This window comes from Ovis canadensis, chromosome 3, assembly GCF_042477335.2.
Source record: "Ovis canadensis isolate MfBH-ARS-UI-01 breed Bighorn chromosome 3, ARS-UI_OviCan_v2, whole genome shotgun sequence".
Classification (NCBI taxonomy): Eukaryota; Metazoa; Chordata; class Mammalia; order Artiodactyla; family Bovidae; genus Ovis; species Ovis canadensis.
In genome coordinates this window covers 164941416-164947598 of record NC_091247.1, presented here as the reverse complement: position 1 = coordinate 164947598, position 6183 = coordinate 164941416, and the positions used below count along the sequence as shown (strand labels likewise).

Sequence of the window (6183 nt, the reverse complement as noted above, 5' to 3'; positions counted from 1 at the left end):
TAACTTTAATTTGTTTAACATCGAAGATTGTCAAGGAGAAGAGTAGCATTATAGAAGCATAAATGTGAGGTCATGATCTCCACTCTGTTTTTTGGAAGTCTCTCTCTCAAACACATTTACCAGATATTAAACTCAGATTTTTAGATCTTTAAAAAAAATACCATATGTAAATTACATTTTCTTGTGAACTTCTCACAGAATCAGGTTAAGCAAGCAGTATTTGTTAGTAAATACAAAGCAGGGACTCCCATTTTCCACCTTGTCTTGAACTGATAATAGCTGTGAAACATATCACAAGACTACAATGTGAGGAACAGGACTATTCAATTACAAATTCTTTTTGCACTAGCAAGGGGGCATAATATTCGCTGTTATGAGACATCACATGTGTGAAGTGAAGTGAAGTGAAGTTGCTCAGTCATGTCCAACTCTTTGTGACCCCGTGGACTGTAGCCTGCCAGGCTCCTCTGTCCATGGGATTCTCCAGGCAAGAATACTGGAGTGGATTACCATTTCCTTCTCCAGGGGATCTTCCCAACCCAGGGATTGAACCTGGGTCTCCTGCATTGGAGGCAGACGCTTTAACCTCTGAGCCACCAGGGAAGCATCACATGTGTACCATATATCAAAAAATTACTATCATAATGATAGCTAGCGGTGAATGGTGTCAGATTCGTGATATCCAAAGAAGATTTAACTTCTGGACGAGAGACCAGGCTTGATCACTCAAGAGCCTTTGTACAGCAGAGTTTTATCAAAGTGAAAAGGGACAGAGAAAGGTTCTGACATAGACATCAGAAGGGAGATGGAGAATGCCCCCCTCGCCAGTGTTAGCAATGGCGCTATATACTTTTTAATTACTTATTACAGTAAATCAAAAGAAGCTCTAGATGTTTGGCCTTTCCTGCTTCTTGAGAATTCCAGACCCCTATCTCCGCTTTGGAAAAGGCAATGGCACCCCACTCCAGTACTCTTGCCTGGAAAATCCCATGGACAAAGGAGCCTGGTAGGCTGCAGTCCATGGGGTCGCTAAGAGTCAGACACCACTGAGCGACTTCACTTTGACTTTTCACTTTCATGTATTGGAGAAGGAAATGGCAACCCACTCCAGGGTTCTTGCGTGGAGAATCCCAGGGATGGGGGAGCCTGGTGGGCTGCAGTCTATGGGGTCGCACAGAGTTGGACACAACTGAAATGAATTAGCAGCAGCAGCAGCAGCAGCAGCAGCAGCAGTATCTCCGCTTCAAGAGCCCCAGATTCCTTTCTCCTCCTCAGGGACCCTGGACTTCTTATCACATGCCTGGGAATTGACTCCCTCATTCCCCCCTTTTCTTTTAGGAGAATTATGTTGCCAAGGGAAACTGGAGTCATTTTCATTCCATAGCTACTTTCTGCTGTTGAGGGGCATGATCCCTAAATTGTTGAGGCAACATATTCTTCTAATCCTCATATTGAGGGGCCCCAAGTAATAGTTGTAGGAGATTATGGCACTCATAGGAGCCTGGACAACCATTTATAACTTAAAAGCGTTCAAACAGAAACAAATCCAGTTACAGTTACAGATGTAAGGCAAAATAGTCATTAAACCAAGTTAAAACATTCAGTTCAGTTCAGTTGGTCAGTCGTGTCCGACTCTTTATGACCCCATGAATTGCAGCACACCAAGCCTCCCTGTCCATCACCAACTCCCAGAGTTCACTCAGACTCGTGTCCATCGCGTCAGTGATGCCATTTGGCCATCTCATCCTCTGTCATCCCCTTCTCCTCCTGCCCCCAATCCCTCGCAGCATCAGAGTCTTTTCCAGTGAGTCAACTCTTCGCATGAGGTGGCCATAGTACTGGAGTTTCAGCTTTAGCATCATTTCTTCCAAAGGACACCCAGGACTGATCTCCTTTAGGATGGACTAGTTGGATCTCCTTGCAGTCCAAAGGACTCTCAAGAGTCTTCTCCAACATCACAGTTCAAAAGCATCAATTCTTCGGCACTCAGCTTTCTTCACACTCCAGCTCTCACATCCATACATGACCACTGGAAAAACCATTGGCAAAGTAATGTCTCTGCTTTTAAATATGCTGTCAAGGTTGGTCATAACTTTCCTTCCAAAGAGTAAGCGTCTTTTAATTTCATGGCTGCAGTCACCATCTGCAGTGATTTTGGAGCCCCCCAAAATAAAGTCTGACACTGTTTCCACTGTTTCCCCATTTATTTCCCATGAAGTGATGGGACCAAATGCCATGATCTTCGTTTTCTGAATGTTGAGCTTTAAGCCAACTTTTTCACTCTCCTCTTTCACTTTCATCAAGAGGCTTTTTAGTTCCTCTTCACTTTCTGCCATAAGGGTGGTGTCATCTGCATATCTGAGGTTATTGATATTTCTCCTGGCAATCTTGATTCCACTTGTGCTTCTTCCAGCCCAGTGTTTCTCATGATGTATTCTGCATATAAGTTAAATAAGCACAATGACCATATACAGCCTTGACGTACTCCTTTTCCTATTTGGAACCAGTCTGTTGTTCCATGTCCAGTTCTAACTGTTGCTTCCTGACCTGCATATAGGTTTCTCAAGAGGCAGGTCAGGTGGTCTGGTATTCCCATCTCTTTCAGAATTTTCCAGTTTCTTGTAATCCACACAGTCAAAGGCTTTGGCATAGTCAATAAAGCAGAAATAGATATTTTTCTGGAACTCTCTTGCTTTTTCGATGATCCAGTGGATGTTGGCAATTTGATCTCTGGTTCCTCTGTGTTTTCTAAAACCAGCTTGAACATCTGGAAGTTCACAGTTCATGTATTGCTGAAGTTAAAACATAATGAAAATTAAAACTTACATTATGTCCATAGTAACACCAGTCCATTTTATGATTGTCAGGTGTCACAGATTAAGAAGAGGTGCCACATATGATTGTTGTTGGTGAAGGTTTTTGCAGAGTTGACAAAAGTCCTTTCCTTGAAGTGAAGAAACCCACCATGTTAAACCTTCAATTGATAAGGGGGGGGGGGGGTTGCTCCACAGACCCAGTAAGACCGATTGTGGAATGCAACATAGGAAAGTATTCAGAACACTTAAAGGTGTTGTCTTTAGGGTCAAAAGGGCAGACTCAGGACTTTTGGAGTCTGCAGAAGAGAGCCCATCTAGATTCTCAGGCCCATCTTGGTCCTGTGGCTTCTTTGACTCAAAGGCTGGGTGAGGAGTTAACCTCCTGGTAACGTCTATTGAAAAGGTAAAAGCTAAGTCACATAGTTAATCCCAATGCTCAAGATCTACAACAATCAGTTCAGTTCAGTTCAGTGCAGTGCAGTTGTTCAATCAAGTCTAACTCTCTGTGACACCACGGACCACAGCAGACCAGACCTCCCTTTCGATCACCAACTCCTGGAGTTTTCTCAAACTCATCTCCATTGAGTTGGTGATACCATCCAACCATCTCATCCTCTGGTGTCCCCTTATCTAATCTTCAATCTTCCCCAACATCAGGGTCTTTTCAAATGAGTCAGCTCTTAGTATCAGATGGCTAAAATATTGGTGTTTCAAATTCCACATCAGTCCTTCCAATGAACATTCAGGACTGATCTCCTTTAGGATGGACTCGTTGGATCTTCTTGAAGTCCACAGGACTCTCAAGAGTCTTCTCCAACACCACAATTCAAAAGCATCAATCTTTCAGCACTCAGACTTCCTTATAGTCCAACTCTTACATCCATACATGATTACTGGAAAAACCATAGCCTTGACTAGATGGACCTTTGTTGGCAAAGTAATATCTCTGCTTTTTAATATGCTGTCTATGTTGGTCATAACTTTCCTTCCAAGGAGTAAGCATCTTTTAATTTCATGGCTGCAAGCACACCCAGCAGTGATTTTGGAGCCCCCCAAAATAAAGTCAGCCACTGTTTCCATTGTTTCTCCATCTATTTGCCATGAACTGATGGGACTGGATGCTGTGATCTTAGTTTTCTGAATGTTGAGCTTTAAGTCAACTTTTTCACTCTCTTCTTTCACTTTTATCAAGAGGCTCTTTAGTTCTTCACTTTCTGCCATACGGGTGGTGTCATCTGCATACCTGAGGTTATTGATATTTCTCCCAGCAATCTTGATTCCAGCTTGTGCTTCCTCCAGCCCAGTATTTCTCATGATGTACTCTGCATACAAGTTAAACAGGCACAGTGATAATATACAGTGTTGACATACTCCTTTTCCTATTTAGAACCAGTCTGTTGTTCCATGTCCAGTTCTAACTGTTGCCTCCTGACCTGCATTCAAATTTCTCAAAAGGCAGGTCATGTGGTCTGGTTCCCATTTCTTTCAGAATTTTCCACAGTTTATCCACTGTGGAAATATCCAGGATTTTCTACACAGTCAAAGGCATTGGCATAGTCAATCAAGCAGAAATAGATGTTTTTCTGGAACTCTCTTGCTTTTTCCATGATCCAGTGGATGTTGGCCATTTAATCTCTGGTTCCTCTGCCTTTTCTAAAACCAGCTTGAACATCTGGAGGTTCACTGTTCACATATTGTTGAAGCCTGGCTTGGAGAATTTTGAGCATTACTTTGCTAGCATGTGAGATGACTGCAATTGTGCAGTATTTAGAACATTCTTTGGCATTGCCTCTCTAAGGGATTAGAATGAATACTGAGCTTCTCCAATCCTGTCGACACTGCTGAGTTTTCCAAATTGGCTGGCATATTGAGGGAAGCACTTGCACAGCGTCATCTTTTAGGATTTGAAAACAGTTCAACTGGAATTCCATCACCTCCACTAGCTTTGTTCGTAGTGATGCTTCCTAGGGCCCACCTGAGTTCACAGTCCAGGATGTCTGGCTGTAGGTGAGTGATCACACCATTGTGATCGTTTGGGTCATGAAGATCTTCTTTGTACATTTCTTCCATGTATTCTTGATACCTCTTCTTAATATCTTCTGTTTCTGTTACGTCCATACCATTTCTGTTCTTTATTGAGCTCATCTTCACATGAAATGTTCCCTTGGTATCTCGAATTTTCTTGAAGAGATATCTAGAGTTTCCCATTCTATTGTTTCCCTCTTACTTTTTTGCATTGATCGCTGAGGAAGGCTTTCTTTTCTCTCTTTGCTATTCTTTGGAACTCTGCATTCCAAAGGGTATATCTTTCCTTTTCTCCTTTGCTTTTCACTTCTCTGCTTTTCACAGCTATTTATAAGGCCTCCTCAGAGCATTTTGCATTTTTGCGTTTCCTTTTCTTGAGGATGGTCTTGCTCCCTATCTCCTGTACAATGTCACAAACCTCTATCCATAGTTCATCAGGCACTCTGTCTATAAGATCTAGTCCCTTAAATCTATTTCTCAGTTCCATTGAATAATCGCTAGGGATTTGATTTAGGTCATACATGAATAGTCTAGTGGTTTTCCCTACTTTCTTCAATTTAAGTCTGAATTTGGCAATAAGAAGCTCATGATCTGAGCCACAGTCAGCTCCCAGTCTTGTTTTTGCTGACTGTATAGAGCTTCTCCATCTTTGACTGCAAAGAAGATAATCAATCTGATTTTGGTGTCAACCATCTGGTGATGTCCATATGTAGAGTCTTCTCTTGTGATGTTGAAAGAGGGTGTTTGCTATGACCAGTGCTTTCTCCTGGCAGAACTCTATTAGCCTTTGCTCTGCTTCATTCTGTACTCCAAGGCCAAATTTGCCTGTCACTCCAGGTGTTTCTTGGCTTCCTACTTTTCCATTCCAGTCTCCTATGATGAAAAGGACATCTTTTTTGGGTGTTAATTCTAGAAGGTCTTGTAGGTCTTCATAAAACAGTTCAACTTCAGCTTCTTCAGCATTACTCATTGGAGCATAGACTTGGATTACTGTGGTATTGAAATGTTTGCCTTGGAAACAGAGATCACTCTGTTGTTTTTGAGACTGCACCCAAGTACTGCATTTCAGACTGTTTTGTTGACTATGAGTGTTACTGCATTTCTTCTAAGGGATTCTTGCCCACAGTAGTAGATATAATGGTCAACTGTGTTAAATTCACTCATTACAGTCCATTTTAGGTCGCTGATTCCTAAAATGTCAATGTTCACTCTTGCCATCTCCTGTTTGACCACTTCCAATTTGCCTTGATTCATGAAGCTAACATTCCAGGTTCCTATACAATATTGCTCTTCACAGCATCAGACCTTGTGTCCATCACCAGTCACTTCTACAGCTGAGGGT

General features: G+C 42.1%; 1 non-coding gene across 1 annotated transcript; it reads right to left on the bottom strand.

The window, feature by feature from the left end:
- Positions 1 to 531: 531 nt before the first annotated feature.
- TRNAW-CCA (transfer RNA tryptophan (anticodon CCA)) lies at positions 532 to 603 on the bottom strand. The gene has a single exon. It is a non-coding gene; the product is annotated as a tRNA-Trp (tRNA).
- Positions 604 to 6183: the final 5580 nt, after the last annotated feature.